Source organism: Lepidochelys kempii, chromosome 2 (assembly GCF_965140285.1).
Source record: "Lepidochelys kempii isolate rLepKem1 chromosome 2, rLepKem1.hap1, whole genome shotgun sequence".
NCBI lineage: Eukaryota > Metazoa > Chordata > Testudines > Cheloniidae > Lepidochelys > Lepidochelys kempii.
Genome location: NC_136381.1, coordinates 139,137,602 through 139,157,025, shown reverse-complemented (window position 1 = coordinate 139,157,025; position 19,424 = coordinate 139,137,602).

The following is a 19,424-nucleotide window of genomic DNA, read 5'->3' as shown; positions in this document are numbered from 1 at the left end:
GCAGTCCCTGGAGGGAAAAGAATCCTCCATCTTACATAGGGAATTGCAGTCCAGCTTAAATAAGAGGAGTTAAAGAAAGAAGACTGCACAAATGAACAGACTTCCACAGAGCTTTAGTTCTAGCTGAATCTCTTGGTTATTATTCAGCATAAGATTTGGTCACCGAGATCACTGATTCTGTGACTTTAACAGATGTCTATGACTTCTTCAGCTTCAGCCCTGGGTGGCAGGGCTTGGGCTTCAAGCTTAGCATTCCCCTGCTTGCTACCCCCAATGCCAGTCCTGTGTACATTTCTATGATTTGTTGCCTTATTGGTGGCATCCTGTGACTTTTAATAAAAATACCCATGCCAAAATAATATTTAGTCCTGCCTTGAGTGCAGGGGACTGGAGTATACGACTTCCACTCTTACAATTCTATGAAAAGCGTATCCTTAGTTATTATGGACAACAGTGTCTAGATTACTCTACAGCAGTGCTACTCAAAGTGGTGGTCCGCGGACCGGCACGCCATCAGCTGCCAGTCTGCGTGCACATTGGGAAAAGAAATTTCCGGTCCCCCACATCAGATAGCTTGAGAAGCACTGCTCTACAGCATCCAGACACATCTAGTGACTCAATGATATATTGCATGTAAGTATTACACAGCCCACCCATGCAATCCTGGAGCCACAGAAGGCTGAGGCTAAAACAGCTCTATCTCTCTTCCTGAACCTCTACATTTTTTACACACAACAACACATGGATCCAGCAACCTTTGCCTTGCTCAGACAACATGGTTGCAAAAGGGACACAAGTAGCATTGCCAACTCCAAGCGTTCAAGCAATCATAACAGGCCCAAACATCCAATGAGATTTTAAACAAGTGTTAGCTGCTTGCCGTCTAGTTTTTTTAACTTTTACAATTCATGTTTTCAAGCTTTTCTCCGTAACCACAAAATGTTTGAAATTTGATTTCTTTTTAACAAAAGAAAAGAAAGAAGAAGAAGAAGAAGACTGGAAACATTCATGTAAACTTCTAATTCCAGAAGCTTTGGTTCTACAAAAAAGACTTTTGATTTTTTTATTCCTGTGGCATTGTGTTTTCTTAGAGTGCCACCTGGTTATTTATTCCTATATAAGGCAGGAAACTGCATGATTTTAGTTTATTCCCTTTGTGGTGTTTAAAGAACCCTTGCTCTCTTCTTAAGGGAAAAAGGAGATTGATACAGTAGATTCTGCTTAATAGCAAGCCAGCTATTGAAAGCTTCCAGTTAATAGCAACACAATCCTGTCCCATTGACTTTGGTGTTAATGGGGTTCGAATATTGCCAATGGCATGCTAATTAACAACATTTTTTGGATGACAGGCCCCAGCTGCAGGCACATTTGAGAGGCTGCAGCCAGACAATGAAGTGTTGAGGCATTTCTTTCCTAGCTGGAGTCCTGCAAACATGCCTGCAGCCAGTATTCAGTCCATCTCTGCACTTCCTTCTGAGGCTCCTCCAGCCCCACAAACCTTCCTGTACACAGGGACCTCACAGGAGGTAAAGGGCTGTGGGCTGTGAGGGAAAGCTACAGGTAACTTGGAGGGCAGCTGCAGCCCAGATGTTGGAGCTGCCTGCTACTTCTCCCTGCACTCTCTGGACTGTGCCTTGCTGGGAGCCTGCACTAGGATGTATTGAGACCTGACCCCTGGAGAGTGCAGGGAGAGGTACAGTGCAGCCGCACAGGCCCCCACGCCCCAGCATCCAGGCTACAGCCCACGCTCCAAGCAGGTTTGCAGGGCTGCAGCCTGGGAAGGCACATCCTAGTGCTTCCTTCCCTGGCTACAGCCCCGCAAACCTGCCTTCTGCTTATTAGCAACTGCTGGATAATGACAATTTTGTGCTAGCAACCAAGGGGATGCTAGCATGTGGACTCTGTGTATTCACTTTGAGAGTTTTAAGTTATCAGGATAGATGTTGAAACAGTAAAATATCCATATTATTCAAGCCTGTCAAATCTAAAAACAAGTTCAAGGTATTGGCTTTACCAATTCAGAAACTGCTTATTAAATCATTAAGGATGCAAAACCAAAATTCTTGCCAGATTATACCAGTTCCCTTTTCTCAGACCTCAGCAGATCACCAGAAAAAGTTAACTCAAGTACCACCCAATATTATGTGATCTTTACATCACTTGAGTTTTACAGTGCTATTTATAAATAATCAGCAAAAGTAATTCCATAGCTGCCACCTGTTTTATGCACATCACATTGAGTTTATGTAACCCACACCTCCTGGATGTGGTGCTCTGTGCCCTCTAGTGGCATTGAGACCACGTAGAGATTGAGTCTGCTACAGCCTTACCTAAGGGCCATGTGGCTTTTAGCTCACACATTTAGTTCCAAAGGTCCCAGGTTCAATCCTGCCTGCCGCCGACCGGGTGTCTGTCAGCATTACATTTACATAAGTTACAAAAACACGCTGATTTGGCTTTTCAGCTTGAAGCTTCTAGCTGGCATGTGTTGTGAACAGCAGGCTGTGTCTGTTATCTGCATAGGTCACTAGCACAGGCTATGACACAAGCCAAATCTCCTGGATGATTTATATGGTTGTAATGCATTAGTAATTAGTAATTAGCTACTGCATTAGTAATTCTCAGGGAGATGAAGCAGTATTTTTTGAATGATTTACACCTGATCTTGTCTTTCTGGACATAACATGTCACTGTATTCTGATGTGAGGCATTAGATGTTGAACTTTTCACTGAGGTCTGGCCTACACTGTAGTGTGGACATACAAAAGCAATTTAATTACTGTGGTGGCTGTACATCAATGGAATTTAGGTAGACTTAATTTTGTAGTGTAGACCAGCCCGAGCCCTTAAGGCTGGCTCTGCTCATGCAAGCAAGTACCAAGGGCTGTATGATTTCCACTGGAAAGCCTCACATCTTTCTCAGGAAAGAAGCACTTTGCACAGTAGCTGTGCCTACTAACAGTTTCTAGCTCAATGAATCACACCAGAGGTTTTGTTCACCATTTTCTCAGCATGGTACTTGAGCTGCATCTTTCATCCAGACTAAAATAATGGTAACGTTAACCGCAGGGATGGACTTCAATGTCTTCTGGCTGGGATTTCCCTCCCGCTATTAACATTTTCTAATATCTCAGCAACAGACTTAAACACTACCCTGCAAGGTTTTGTAATGGAGCTGTGCAGTCCTTGACCTACCCAGGCTAACACTGAACTCCCCTTACCTCAAAGCAGACATTCTACTCCTTCAAGCTTGCAACTTCAAATGAAGTTTATATAGAAAGCACAGGAACTGCAATAAAAAGATGCCTTAAAGAAACAGTCCTCTGGAATCCACTGACAATATTCTGTCTGACTCAATCACTCACTGTCCAGTGTATCACTTGAGTGAATCTCGTATCAACCTGTCTGTATAGCCCTTCTGTAGCAGGCCATCATGTGGGAATGATTGTTTGGTGCCTTTTGATATTCTTGAAAGAGAAAATCATAGAATATCAAAGTTGGAAGGGACCTCAGGAGGTCATCTAGTCCAATCCCTGCTCAAAGCAGGACCAATCCCCAATTTTTGCCCCAGATCCCTAAATGGCCCCCTCAAGGATTGAACTCACAACCCTGGGTTTAGCAGGCCAATGCTCAAACCACTGAGCTATCCCTCCCCCCCCGCAAAATGAGGGGCATACGTAAAGGAATTAAGCAAGTCATTCTATCTTTTTTGTTCCTAGCCAGATGAATAAAATACTCATCATTACAAGCCTCCACTCGAGGGAAGACTCCTCAGTTACAATCAAGGCAAGACCTAAAGGCTCAGAGATTGAACGAGCCAAACAATTGAAAATACAGTAGTGGCAGCCATCACACTAATGGAAGAGGGGGTGTGGGAAGTAGGAGTTACACAGAAACCTGCCAAGCCCATTTTGTTAAAAGTATAGGAAAAATTAGCTTCCCCTCCTCCTGCCCCCCACACCTGTACTTCTCATTTCAGGAGTTTCTTGTAAATGAAGGTAAAATAAAAGTATGTAGTGTTGTTGTAGCTATTAGAGAGGATATTACAGAGACAAGGTGATGTACATCCTCCAGCTCACTAAACATCCCAGTAACAATTATGTGGGTGAGAGCAGACAATCACTAGGCTCTCAAATGAACTCACACAGGAAAATGATAAAAAGACAAAAACACCACATCACCTGGGGGGGTGAACATTTTTCACAAACGATCACTCTATATCTGACCTATCAGTCCCCATCTTCAGAGGGGACCTCCACAACACTTTCTCAAGACGAGCCTGGGAGCTTTAATTCATAACTTTGCTAGACACTAAAAACCATGGACTGAATAGACTCACTAGATGTATGGCTTAATACAACAATCTGTATCCCATTAAACCTGCCCGCCAACTCTCCCCTCCCCCTGCCCCATGACTGGATAAATGTTAACTGGCCACTTCACCTTGAAATGCTAGCTCCTTATGCTAAACAGTCTGTTCCACCTTGTAGCTGTTCAGGTGTGGGAAATATACACCTAAAATAAGAAGAGCTTTGTATAACCTTGTCTCTCTCACCAACATAAGGTGGTCCAAAAAATATTACCTCACCCACCTTATCTTGGTAAAACTAAATGGCACAATTTCTTAAAACCTCTAACACCCTTGTTTGCAATCTCACAAAAAAACAAAAATAGAGAGAGACAAAGTTACAAAGTCACCACAGAGCATGTGTCTCATTAGGTCCAAGTCCAGCCACAGTAAAGTTAGTGTTGCTACTACTGACACTCCCTATTCTGGGAATAAACAAATGACTGTAGTGTACAAAGATAACAATCCAGCACATTCTAACACTCAATTCACTCTTAAAATAATGTGTAAAATACCTAGATTAGGCAGAATGTCACAGGACACGCATGTCCTGTAGGCCACACACACACCCCGAACCCTCCGCCCCACCCACCCACACACAGTGTGCCACTGTAGGCACTCCCTGTCTTCGTTTCTCCTCCTCTGGGGTTGTTTTTTTTTTTTTTGTCTCTCCCAGGCAATCACATAGCTCATGCCTCTTGCTGACTCACTCTCAAAGTTCACACCCCATTAAGGATAATAAATGTCCAAACAAACCAAAATCACATTCTCCCTACTTGGGCTCTTCTTCAGCCAACCCTCTGGGCTCAGTTCCCAACCTCTTCTCAGGACTTGTCTCCACTACTGGTGGGATCAAAGCTGTGGCGATCGATCCACCGGGGATCAAATTTAGTGGGTCCAGTGAAGATCCACTAGATCGACTGCTGATCACTCTCCAGTCGACTCCAGTACTCCACTGGAATGAGAGGAGTAAGGGCATGTCCACATTACGTGCAGGATCGATGGGTAGCGATCAATCCAGCGTGGGTCAATTTATCGCATCTAGTCTAGACGCGATAAATCGACTGCCAAGCGCTCTCCCATGGACTCCGCTACTCCATCGGAGAGAGAAGCATAGGCAGAGTCGACGGGGCAGTGTCAGCTGTCAACTTATCACAGTGAAGACACCGCGGTAAGTAGATCTAAGTATGTCGACTTCAGCTACATTATTCACGTAGCTGAAGTTGCGTAAATTAGATCGATCCCTGCCCCCAGTGTAGACCAGGCTTAAGGGGAGTTGACAGGAGACTTTCTCATGTCGACCCAGTGCAGTGTGGTCCCTGCGGTAAGTAGCTCTAAGCTACGGCACTTGTGTTACGCTACTAATGTAACTCAAATTGCATAGCTTAGATCAACTTTTCCCTGTAGTGTAGACCTGCCCAATGTTACCTTTCAGACTTTATCTGGCTCTGCAACTGAGCACTGACTCCCAAGCTACTTCCCTCAAGTCCTCCATACCTTACTGCATAGCCCAACCTGCTCTCTGTGGTTCCTCTCCCAAACTGACCTTCCTCACCCCTTCTGTGTGGCCCAGGTATTTCAGGCTGTCATCTGACCCCAATCAGTCCAGACCCTTAGATTGGAAGGCAGCTCATTATGGCACAGGAGGAGCTGAATGAACATAGCTGGATATCCCTAAGCCTTCTGACCCTTAAGGAGCAGACCATCCTGTTACAGAGTTACAACATATCAGTTAGGTAGGTGCTTAAACCCATCCCTGTCCTGGAGATAGCTGAAACATATGCTGAACTTCAAGCATGTGCTTAAGTTATTTGCTGAATTGGAGCAAGTTTGCTCAACAATAAGGCTGAGAAGATATCAGAATATAATTGTCAATTTCCTAAACACTAAATCAAACCCCCTGAATGCTGACCTGGCTCCCACTGGCCACAGTTCGCCACTCCAGGCCAGTGGGGACTGTGGGAAGTGGCACAGGCCGAGGGATGTGCTGGCCACCCTTCCCGCAGCCCCCAGTGGCCTGGAGCGGTGAACCACGGCAAGTGGGAGCCGCGATTGGCCGAACCTGCGGATGCAGCAGGTAAACAAACCGGCCCAGCCTGCCCGGGGCTTTCCCTGAACAAGCAGCAGACCGGCTTTGAGAACCTCTGATCTACACTACAGCTTATGTTGGAATAACTTAGGTCCTCCAGAGGGTGGGGTGGGGGGGGGGGCGCCATGAATAAAATCACATACACTCCAGTAACATGAATTACACCGACATGTGCCCATGTGGACAGCACTATGCCGGCGGGAGAGCTTCTCCTCCCAACATAGCTTCTGCCACTTATGCAGACTGGAGTGGTTTAGCTCACTAGGGAGCTCTCCCCCATTGGCATAGAGTGGTTACCTTAGACAACTTACAGTGGCACAGCTGCATCGATGCAGCTGCGCTGCTGTAGGCTCTCCAGTGTAGCCATGTCCTAAGTGTACTTGAAAAATCTGGAGCCACAGAGGGCATCATCTGAGCCCAAGGAATAATAATAAGTCCCTCTGGAATTACAGCCTTCTGGGATTGATCCGCTTAAAAGTCTCTAGTCACCTAGAAGGCAGTCAGAACTGTGAGGGGTAAGACATTAGATGGATGGGTACAGGGAGTTGCAGGAGAGCATTAATGAATCAGGGGAGCAGCACTGAAGGTGGCAAAGCAGAAACTCCCATTCCCCCCAAAGATTTGTTGCCGTGCATCAGAGAAGGGGGTGCTGAGAGACAATGGCTATGGACCAGTGCTCAACAGTAGGCAGAATGGGGTGCTTGCTGGCAGGAAAGTTAATGGGTGCACTGAAGCAACATGCAAGTCTGAATAGCTTAGAAAGCAAATTGTGTTTCAAAAGCAAGTACTCCCACAAGGCACTTTGTGGGGCGGGGAGGGGAGAGGCAAGCTCTGAGTGCTCCACTCTGTTATGCAGGATAAATGAGACAGCCAAAGCAGAAGTTAAATAGTGATTGCAAACAGCATGGCAGGATTTAAACCTACAGATTTCAGGAAGCTTTGCCAAATACTGAGGCGTTAGTAACATTGGCCATTACTGAAACAAAACTTTAAGAGTCTGAATTTTAGTGAGTTTGCTTCAGTTACAGAAAATAAATGTATCTCGATCTCTATAGAAATAAGAAAACCCAGTAATACAACTTTTAAAAAAATTGTTAGCCTTTAGCAAGGTTAAAAAAAGGACCAAATTCTGCTCAGTTACTCACATGTGATCCCTGTTGCATTCACTAGGAGTTGCACTGCCTTTGAGGAGCTTTGTAGAGGATTTTTCAGATGTGGAAATCATAATACAGAACAGGGAATTTAAAGCACTCAATTCTGAATACTCTGGATATTGAGGGAATTTTCCAAGTTGAGCTTAGACTGTGCAGGATTGTGTAGGAGTTCCAGATCTGGGCATCCAGTGCGCACACCCATGTTAATTCACATAAAGCACCTATCACAATAGCTAATCATAGAATCATAGACATGCAAGTCTAGTCCAGTACCTTGCCCTCAAGGCAGGACTATGAAATAACTAGACATGGGGTGGCCAAACGGCAGCTCATGACCCACATGTGGCTCTTTTACTATTAAAGTGCGGCTCATGGAGCCTCCCACGCCTCCCTCCATTATGCACTTACCAGACTAGGAGGCGGGGAGCTTGGGACTTCTGCCTTGCAGTGGGGTGATGGGGCAGGGATTTCAGCCCAGCAGGGAGGGGAAGTCTCAGGGCTTCAGCCCTGCAGGGCACAACTGTCAGGGCTCCGGGCTTCAGCAGGAGCAAGGCTGAAGCCTGAGCCCCATGAGGCACCTGCCATGGGGCTGAAGCCCTGAGCCCTGGCAGATGCATCCCAGCTCTTGAACTTCTGAAGATTGTCGTATGTGGCTAGGAGGGTCAATATGTTTGGCTACCCATGAATTAGACCATGACTTACTGGTGGGGGAATTCTGTGCACAATATTTTAAAATGTTGTCAATATAATCTATTTCAAAATACCTGTCAGCAAGTATGTCTACAACAATAGAGACAACAAAAAAGATTCAGGAAATGTTTTTTGACAAATAGATTCCTTACTAGACATATTAATACAGAACTTGTAGTAATAATTCATTTAAACTATAATACAGAACCGCATTTCCCACCCCCCTCAGAAGCAGTGCAAAGGCTTAGGGGAGTCAGGGGTATAGGAGGAGCTGAGGGAGAGAGAAGTAATTGCTGGGAGCATGGAAGTGAACCTGGAGGGTTTTGGGGTGTGTGGGGGGGAGAAGTATGGAACAGGTATTTTGGGGGGGGCAGGAGGGGAATTTTAGGGAGTTGGGGATAGGATTGCCAGGTTTTTAACTGGAACGCCCGGTTGAAAAGGGACCCTGGCGCTCTGGTCGGGACCACTGACTGGGCTGTTAAAAGTCCAGTCGGCAGTGCAGCGAGGGTAAGGCAGACTCCCTGCCTGCCATGGTGCCAGGCAGTTCCCAGAAGCAGTGGCATGTCCCCTCTCCAGCTCCTATGCATAGGGGCAGCCAGGGGGCTCCGCATGCTGCCCCAGCCCCAAGTGCCAGGTCCGCAGCTCCCATTGGCCACGGTTCCTGGCCAATGGGAGCTGCGGGGATGGCACCTGTGGATGGGACAGTGCACAGAACCGCCTGCCACTCCTCTGCCTAGGAGCCAGAGAGGGGACATGCCACTGCTTCTGGAAGCTGCTTGAGGTAAGCACTGCCTGGAGCTTGCAACCCTGACCCCCACCCCAGCCCTGATCGCCATCCTGCCCTCCAAACCTCTTGATCCCAGCCTGGAGCACCTTCCTGCACTCCGAACGCCTCATCCCCTGCCCCACCCAAGAGTGCACACCCCCAGCTATAGCCCTCACACTCCCCGTGCCCCAACCACCTGCCGCTGCCCCAGCACAGAGCCCGCCCCCCCCCACTCACTCCAACCCCCTGCCACAGCCCTGATTCCCCTCCCTCCTTCCAAACCCCTTGGTCCCAGCCTGGAACACCCTCCTTCACCCCAAACTCCTCACCCCCAGCCCCACCCCAGTGTCTGCACCCCCAGCCAGAGCCCTCACACACTCCCGCACCCCAACCTCCTGCCGCAGCCTGGACCCCCCTCCCACACCCCAGCCCCAGCCTAATGAAAATGAACAAGTGAGTGAGGGTACGGAGAGTGAGCCACAGAGGGATGGATTGAGTGGGGGCATGGCCGCAGAGGTGGGGTGAGGCGGGGCCTCAGAGGAGAGGCAGGGCATGGGGCGGGCCAAGAGTTTTGTGCAAGTTGAAAGTTGGCAACCCTAGCTGGGGAGCCTCCCCCATGCAGACTGTGGCTGACCCCTAGCCTCTCCCATTCATTCAGGCACATCTGCCCCATTCCCATCTTTCCCTGTACACCCCTCCACCCATCGCCATGTGTCCCTGCACCCCACTCCCACTCAGCCTCTGGCTCAATGCTGTCACCCACTAGCTCATCTGCCATTGCCCAAGTATGTCCCCCACTAGCCCTTCTGAACCCCAGTTCTATGTGACCCCCCAGAAGCCCTGTGTGCCCTGCTCTGTCCATTCCCCCTGTATACCATCCCCCCTCACCTGGTCCTGCAGGCATGTCACTGTGAGAAAAGCACCCTCAGCTCTCTCCCTCTTTAGTGGCTGATGTCAGCTGGCTCATAAGCCAGAGCACTCTCTTTTGGTACAATAGCAGCCCCTGGTGGATGAAACCTGTAATTGCAGTGCCTCTCCAGCAGAATGTATTATTCTGTGGAGAAAAAAAAAATTTCTAGGGCAGATGAATTTTGCGCATGCAGAATGTAATGTGAGACAGTATCAAAAAATCTCACTAAAGTCACGATATACCACATCTACCCCTTCCCCCCATCCACAAGAAAGCTATTAGGTTGGTTTGACACGATTTGTTCTTGACAAATCCATGCTGACTGTTACTTATCTTATTATCTATTAGATGTTTGCAAATTGATTGCTTGATAATTTTCTCCATTATCTTTCTGGGCACTGAAGTTAAACTGACTGGTCTATAATTCCTTTGATTGTCCTTATTCCCATTTTCATACATTGCCACCATATTTACCCTCTTCCCGGCCTTTGGAATCTCTCCTGTCTTCCATGAGCTTTAAAGATCATTGCTAATGGCTCATATATCTCTTCAGTCAGCTCCTTGAGTACTCTAGGAGATACTTCATCAGGCCCAGGTGACTTGAAGACATCTAACTTGTCTAAGTAATTTTTAATTTGTTCGTTCCCTATTTTAGTGTCAGATGCTACCTCATTTTCATTGGTGTTCATTATATTAGATGTCCAGTCCCTACTAAACATTTTGGTGAAAAATGAAACAAAAAGTCATTTTGCACTTTTGCCATTTCCACATTTTCTGTTATTGTCTCCCCTTCCCCACTTCATTGAGTAACAGGTCTTCCCTGTCTTTGGTCTTCCTCTTGCTTCAAATGTATTTGTAGCATGTTTTCTTGTTAATGTCACGCTGCTACTGTTGTGTCCATTGGTTGCTGAATGCCCACCATTCTGAGCCCCAGCATAGCAGAAACCCTGGCTGGGATTGTATGTTGATGGATGCATAGTAGGAAGAACCCATGTTAACCAAGAGATCATCTCTAAGTTTCAATATTGCTTGAATGGGTACAAGCAAGCCTTCATATGATTGTCTGTTCAGGCTAGCTGCAGGAGAATGTTGCTTTTCTGCAACTTTACTTCAGTTTACACACAAAAAACACTAAGGTTGCAAAATCAAGCACTCAAAAGTCAGGAAATGCTACAAACTGCCCCTTCTCCAACTCAGCTCTCTCCTTCCCTGGGCCACTTCCCTGCAGTCCCACCACCTCCTCTGCCCTTGTATCAGGGCCTGAGTTTGGCAACCATCAACCTGGAGCTTTCGCATGCTCCCGTGACCCTGCCCAGCACTGCTCAGACCATGGTGCTCTCTCTTCTCCCTTCTTCAGGGTAGCCCATTCTCCCTCCTCAAACTCCAGGGAGTGACTGCCTCTGTTCTACTCAGCAGCCCTTCTTATATGGGCAAGCCTGGCCCTGATTGGCTGTTCCACTAAAGCTTCTTCCTAATGGCAGGTTCAATAAGCCCTCTTTGAATTGGCTGGGTTCTGCGCAGCTTCCCCAAAGCTGCTTAAACCCTTCTTATGCCTGTGTGGGGCAGCTGCCCACCACAAACCCTCCCCCTTAAGACTACACACCGGAGGAGTCTCTAATTTCCCAGGTTTCAGAGTAGCAGCCGTGTTAGTCTGTATCCGCAAAAAGAAAAGGAGTATTTGTGGCACCTTAGAGACTAACAAATTTATTTGAGCATAAGCTTTCGTGAGCTACAGCTCACTTCATCGGATGCATTCAGTGGAAAATACAGTTGGGGGATCTATATACACAGAGAACATGAAACAATGGGTGTTACCATACACACTGTAACGAGAGTGATCAGGTAAGGTGAGCTATTACCAGCAGGAGAGCAGGGGGAGGAGGGGAAGCCTTTTGTAGTGATAATCAAGGTGGGCCATTTCCAGCAGTGACAAGAACGAGAACAGTGGGGAGGGGGAATAAACATGGGGAAATAGTTTTACTTTGTGTAATGACACATCCACTCCCAGTCTTTATTCAAGCCTAAGTTAATTGTATCCAGTTTGCAAATTAATTCCAATTCAGCAGACTCTCGTTGGAGTCTGTTTTTGAAGTTTTTTTGTTGAAGAATTGCCACTTTTAGGTCTGTAATTGAGTGACCAAAGAGATTGAAGTGTTCTCCGACTGTTTTTGAATGTTATAATTCTTGATGTCTGATTTGTGTCCATTTATTCTTTTATGTAGAGACTGTCCAGTTTGGCCAATGTACATGGCAGAGGGGCATTGCTGGCACGTGATGGCATATATCACATTGGTAGATGTGCAGGTGAACGAGCCTCTGATAGCGTGGCTGATGTGATTAGGCCCTATGATGGTGTCCCCTGAATAGATATGTGGGCACAGTTGGCAACGGGCTTTGTTGCAAGGATAGGTTCCTGGGTTAGTGGTTCTGTTGTGTGGTGTGTGGTTCCTGGTGAGTACTGGGGGGCTGTCTGTAAGCAAGGACTGGCCTGTCTCCCAAGATATGTGAGAGTGATGGGTCGTCCTTCAGGATAGGTTGTAGATCTTTGATGATGCGTTGGAGAGGTTTTAGTTGGGGACTGAAGGTGATGGCTAGTGGCGTTCTGTTATTTTCTTTGTTGGGCCTGTCCTGTAGTAGGTAATTTCTGGGTACTCTTCTGGTTCTGTCAAATCTGTTTCTTCACTTCAGCAGGTGGGTATTGTAGTTGTAAGAACGCTTGATAGGGATCTTGTAGGTGTTTGTCTCTGTCTGAGGGGTTGGAGCAAATGCGGTTGTATCGTAGAGCTTGGATGTAGACAATGGATCGTGCGGTGTGGTCTGGATGAAAGCTGGAGGCATGTAGGTAGGCATAGCGGTCAGTTGGTTTCCGGTATAGGGTGGTGTTTATGTGACCATCGCTTATTAGCACCCAAGTGTCCAGGAAGTGGATCTCTTTTGTGGACTGGTCTAGGCTGAGGTTGATAGTGGGATGGAAATTGTTGAAATCATGGTGGAATTCCTCAAGGGCTTCTCTTCCATGGGTCCAGATAATGAAGATGTCATCAATGTAGCGCAGTAGAGTATGGGCATTAGGGGAAGAGAGCTGAGGAAGCGTTGTTCTAAGTCAACCATAAAATGTTGGCATACTGTAGGGCCATGCAGGTACCCATAGCAGTGCCGCTGATTTGAAGGTATACATTGTCCCCAAATGTGAAACAGTTACGGGTGAGGACAAAGTTCAGCCACCAGGTTTTCCGTGATATTATCGGGGATACTGTTCCTGACAGCTTGTAGCCCATCTTTGTGTGGAATGTTGGTGTAGAGGGCTTCTACATCCATAGTGGCTAGGATGGTGTTTTCAGGAAGATCACCGATGGATTGAAGTTTCCTCAGGAAGTCAGTGGTGTCTCGAAGATAGCTGGGAGTGCTGGTAGCGTAGGGCCTGAGGAGGGAATCTACATAGCCAGACAATCCTGCTGTCAGGGTGCCGATGCCTGAGACGATGGGGCGTCCAGGATTTTGAGATTTATGGATCATGGGTAGCAGATAGAATACCCCAGGGTGGGGTTCCAGGGGTGTGTCTGTGTGGATTTGTTCTTGTGCTTTTACAGGGAGTTTCTTGAGCAAATGGTGTAGTTTCTTTTGGTAACCCTCAGTGGGATCAGAGGGTAATGGTTAATTTCCCAGCTTCCCTCACAGCTCAGCCACAGGGTGTCTCTCTCCTGCTGCAGGCTCTCCACTAAGAGGAGCGACCTACTTCCCTCCTCTAAGTTCTGGGTTCCCACCGTAGCCTGACCTGCTCCGGAGTGGGTTCCCCGTCTCTCTGGATCCTCTCTGCCCCACTCAATTGCTCTACCACCTCCCTACCTCCCCCTACTGGCTGTGGGATATGGCTTTCCTCCCGGACCTCGGTCGTCACTGCCCCTTTGCTCTGGTTAGTCTCCTACTGAGCCCAGTTATCAGACATCCCCCCTTTCTTTTCTGTGAGCCATGCCTCTTTATATGCCCTTCTTTATGGCACTGGAAGCACTTTTTCTATCCTCCCTTAGCCACGGTCCTCCCCTGGTATTTTTCTGGCTCAGTCCCACTCTTTGGGCTAATCTGGGCCCTGCAAGTCCTGTTCAGGCACTCTCTCTTCAGGTGTCCCATTTGCCCACAGGCCCAACATGCATGTTGCCTCCCTGTTCACTTCACAGGGGGGACTCTTGTGGGCTCTATCTTGTTCCCATTTTCTGGATGGGGTCTCTGTTCCCCATCCCAGTAGGGGTATTCTCCCCTCCACTGTCCCTATTTCCAGTAAGCACACTCCCTATTAAAGTGGCACTTCCACCCACAGGTGTAACATTGCCCTACTCAGGCTTCTGGACTCCCTCACCTGGGCCCCTGCTTCTCTACTCACTCTCTGTAGCATCTATGGACCCTCTCTCTCAGCAGCTTAAGCATATACATCTGCTGCTCAGCTAGCCAGGCCACACACACTCTCAAGTGGTTCAACTCCATTTCTCCACTGCCACTGTCTCTCAATCTCTCAAGCAGGCAATAGTTCCCACGGTCTTCTAGCTTCCCCTTGTAGCAGGGCTGACCACATGCCCGTTTTCTCCACCATGTGTAACTGGGCAGGACTCACCACCACGGCACCTCCTGCTGTCCATCCTGAGAATTACCTCGGGGTTGCCAGTGCACCCTCCTCAGGTGGTTTCTCGACCGTTGTCACTCCTGTCTCCATATCCAGGACCCACATCACTCCCCGGACTTCATCCTCTTCTGGACACAGCCCTCTGGCTGTGCCCCACTTGGTTCTTTCCCCACTTCTGGGAGACCAACAGTCCTCAGTCCAACGACTTGCCTCAGAGGCAATCTGCAGTCCCAGTTCTAGCCACTTGCCTCAGTGGCAGACTGCAGTCCATGCACTGGCCACATCCCTCAGCAGCCAGTGGGGCCAAGGTGCGGGGACCCCAGGCCCTTCCGCTACTCTGGGCCCCAACCCAGGGACCTATAGCAGCAGCCATGTACTGCCCCTCCTCCAACTCAGCTATCTCCTTCCCTGGGCAGCTCCTCCAGCACCTCCTTTGCCCTTGTATCAGGGCCTCATTTTGGTGGCCATTGGCCTGGAACTTTCTCATTCTCCTCTGACCCCACCCAGCACTACTCGGACCATGGTGCTCTCTCTTCTCCCTCCTTCAGGTCAGCCAGTTCTCCCTCCGCAAACTCCAGGGAGATACTGCCTCTGTTCTTCTCAGCAGCCCTTCTTAAATGGGCCAGCCTGGCCCTGACTGGCTGCTCCACTAAGCCTTCTCCCTACTGGCTGGCTCAATAATCCCTCTTCTAATTGGTTGGGCTCTGTGCAGCCTCCCAAAGACTGCTTTAACCCTTCTTCTGCCTGTGTTGGGCAGCCACCCCACCAGCCCTCCATCATCATCAGCCGTGGATTGAATAGAACCAGTTCACATGTCTTCGTGAGTCTCCAAAAACACTGAAACAGCTCAGACAACAGTACATCAATTGCACTCGTTCCATATTTGAAATGTTACCCTCCCAACTGTATTGGCTAGAAATGGATGCCAACTCTAAATACCTAAAATTAGGATTCTAAATCTTTATGCACCTGTGCATCTCCTCCAGGCTGTTTTTTTATCTTCAGACCACACAAGGATGCAGGAAGCCCAGACAGAATTCAATTGCATATATCTGCACATAACTCTAATTATGTGAGACTCTCTCCACAGCCTGGCCATTCTTAAGATGATTAACAAGTCCAGTTGTTGAGCCTCTCTGCCAGCAGCTCCAAGTTCTGTCCAGAGCTCAATGGAGCCTCAGCTGTACAATCCCAGAATTGAAGGTGCTTGTCAGACTGCACATAGCATTCCAGCACCCTGCTTTCCTCTTTAAAAAACGTTTACACACAGAAAAGGAGATTTAGGGCCTGAGCCTCTAATGTGCCAAGTGTCTCCTGCAAAGTCTTATCAATGCCTACTGAATAAATTGACTCACAAAAGATTGCTCATCACCTTGCAGAACTGAGATTAAAACGCTCTGAACATCAGTGCAGAGTAAACTTGTTGTTTTGAAAGAACAAGAGTCATCAAATTAAAAGCTATTTATTTCCGCAGCAACTGGAACTCAGTCCCATTACACACCTACTGTGAAGTCTGTACTGAATCACCATCCAAGGAACCAGTAATGCAGACTACAATGGAGGAACACAGAGTGAAATCCAATTCAAGGGAACAGTAGTTATTTTAGCTGGTAACTTCATCTATTCCATTTCTTTATTAAACATGCTGGCTGCTATCATTGAAAACTGATGTACTGAGGACTGTGTTGGAATTGCAAGCTATCCTTCTAAGAGTGCAGGAAGGGAGGGCTTCCTGGTCCTGCAGCCAAATGTGGCAGTAGCAGTCCGCATGGAAAGAGATAATTTAAAGCTAGATGGGATAAATTGTGCCTCTGCCTTAGGGAGTAACCTGTTCTCTCTCTGCATGTGTGTTTTCGGGGCAGTCTTGTATATAACTGTTCTGAATTCCTAGAAATAAAGTATTGTTATCATGTAACCTTCCAGCAAGAGTATTTATGTTTTTATCTAACTTCAGTGTGTGCGCGCACATGCTGTGAATATAAAACAAATGTTTTACAAACATTAGATCCTATGATTAAATAAATATTTTATATATTACCAAGACAAAAAGCAAAGTTATCAGTGCATATCATTTTTCTTTAAAACCAACAGAGTAAAAAGGGGGAAAGGTTATAAGAGTTGTATACTCTGTTAGCTAACACAGTTGTGGCACTAAACCACATGCACGTTAAATACAAGTTTGTGAAAAGCAAGATAGCCACATGCAGTTGATTTGTAGTTACACTGTGTAAAAGCCATAGAATTTCCTCCAAAAGAAGTATTCCTCTTGTATTTTCTTTGAAATGTTTAGGGATTGCCTGTAAGTGTGATTTCCTTCTCTTAAATTATCAGTTTAAGTGAACAAAGTTAACCCAATGACATCAACAGAGGTGCAATCCTCAATTTAATGCAGAATTATTAGACTTGAGAATTAGTCATTCAAGAAACACGTACTATTCCAGAGTCCAAGGACAAGTATTGTGGAAATTGTATTAAAAAACTAGCATGTAACAATGGACTCTATTATGATTAATGGAAGTGATCAACCTCACTACATCACTGAATCTGAATGAAAACTGCATGATGAAATGCCTATCTTTCCTCCCTATGAGGAGACTAGGTCAAAAGCATAATCTATCGGACAAAAGCGCCTTCCCACAATAATCGGACACCAGTGGAGGATAAGTAGAGACTGTGCAACAGGACTGCCATAATTATGGGCTGGAACATATTCCTGCATCCTGATGTAATATTGAATCAATATATTATTACATAACAACATGACAACATCATGGACATTATATAGAGAGATCATCATGCTGCCATACAATGTTGTCATCTGATAATATTACATAGGATCCAATAAGGACTTCAGAACCAGAGAAGAACAGGGCATGTCTGGAAATTCCCTCCCCAATTCTCCACACCCAAAGAGACAACCCCGTTCTCCCCCCATCCCTCTGTAAGGGTATATAAACCTCTCTTCCCTACCCAGAAATCAGGAAAATATTGGAGACCATTGTGAAGAGATTACAATGAAATATCATCCCATTATCATGCCAGACAAGCTTGAGGACATGCAATGAAAATCCTGCCTCACTCAAACACAATTGAAGGCTGTAATTCTTCCTACAGTAGTCCTCATTAGAGAGTTGACATGCTATAGTTCTCCGTTGAGAGATTCACTTCCATATCCCATGAAACATCAGAGCTAGAAGTGAGAGCTTCAGCCCCTGGGATAAAAGCTGGGGATTCTTAGTTGCTTCACTTGTATCCAGTTTGTGTGTAAATTGTTAAGTAGTACTAGCTTCATTTGAAACCACTGTAGAGAAAAACCCTACCCTGTTCCTACAAAACAAATCAAAGAAAAAGTCTCGCTCTACTATGGCTCAGCAAATATAGAATATCACCCCATACCAGCTCCTCATTTAGCATTTCTATTGGAAACGTAATTGTCATCTAGACAAAAACTTATAAGATTTAAATATTTTAACTGCTCTCCATGTTTTGGGGCAAATGAAGTTTGGAAAAAAATAACTTTGTGGTTTGTAATTGTCTGATCATAATGGCAACTTACCTCTAGAGCATAGAGCCCCATCTGATGCTTCAGCTTTCCCTCAGATGAGTCCCCCTCAATCTAGTAGGGTGATTTGTTCCTCTGGCCAGAAATCAGAGATTTCCCTTTTCCAAAGCAATCATATGAGTCCAAATGGAACACCCAGTCCTTCAGCCCTCTCCAGAGGAAGTCCCCTTTTTTAATTATCAAGCCAACACCCATTTTAACCCCTTTCTGGATAATGATGCTTAATTCCTGGGGGGAAAGGACTCCGCTCACTGTCTCTGGAAACAGACCTGGGAACTCTGAAAGAAAAGTATTTGTACAGACAAGGTCACATCACTCCCCCTGTCTGAGGTCACACAGCCCTTCTCCTACACAGTTTCAAACCTTTAACAAATTAACAGCTTTTTACACACCTCAATCCAGAGACTGAATCCTCAGTCCAAGGGCTCAGAAATTATCTTGTTCCTCTGGATTTCTCTCACAGTTTGCTAAGGAAGACGCACAAACAGCTCTTTGTCCCCCTTCTAATCTCAGCTTCTGTATCCCAAATGCAATCCACTCCTTTCCCCAGCCTTTCACTTCACCCTCCCAAGTGCAGGACCCCTCTTAGACTACTTACTCACCAACAAGAGAACAGCACTGATAGCTCCTGTTAAGTACTCTGTGATCAGGTTTTAGCTGATCACAAGACCTCCCCTCTGATGAATTTCAACCCAGCCTGGGAGAAAAAAAACCCTCTAACTGGCTGCCTTCCCCACTTATGCATCAGAGCCATTGCAAGAAGCAACCAGAGCTTTTCCCCTCTCAGAAGCTAATACCATTCTCAGCTGAGGGAAGGGAGAAGAAAGTGCCGAGCAGCTCAGGATGGCTTCATTTCTTCCTCCGCTCTTCCCCGGAGGGTTCCTCTGTTCCTCCCCTCTGCGATGCCAGGTCTAGGAAGGGGCAGTGGAGTATGTATGAAGAGCTCTGGAGCCATGCCCCACATCCCCCTGCTAGGAACAGGAGGGGACCCCATTGCACCCTCTACCTGGCTTGGAAGAACAGAGTGAATTACTGCAGGAGAAACAGAGATGAGGGAGCACAGAACTAATGGGTGGGCTAGGGAGACAGAATTGATTTGATGGTTGGGGAGAAAAATTAATTTCCAAGGCAGGGCACATTTGGAAGTGAGGGATTCAAAAACCAGAAGACATACCAAAAGCACAATTGAGTCTTCAAAAAAAAAAAAAAGAATAAAGAAGATCATGATTGTGGGAGCAATTTCACGATTGTTGAATCTTTGAGGTTGGCAATGCTGGGGAGGGGGGAACC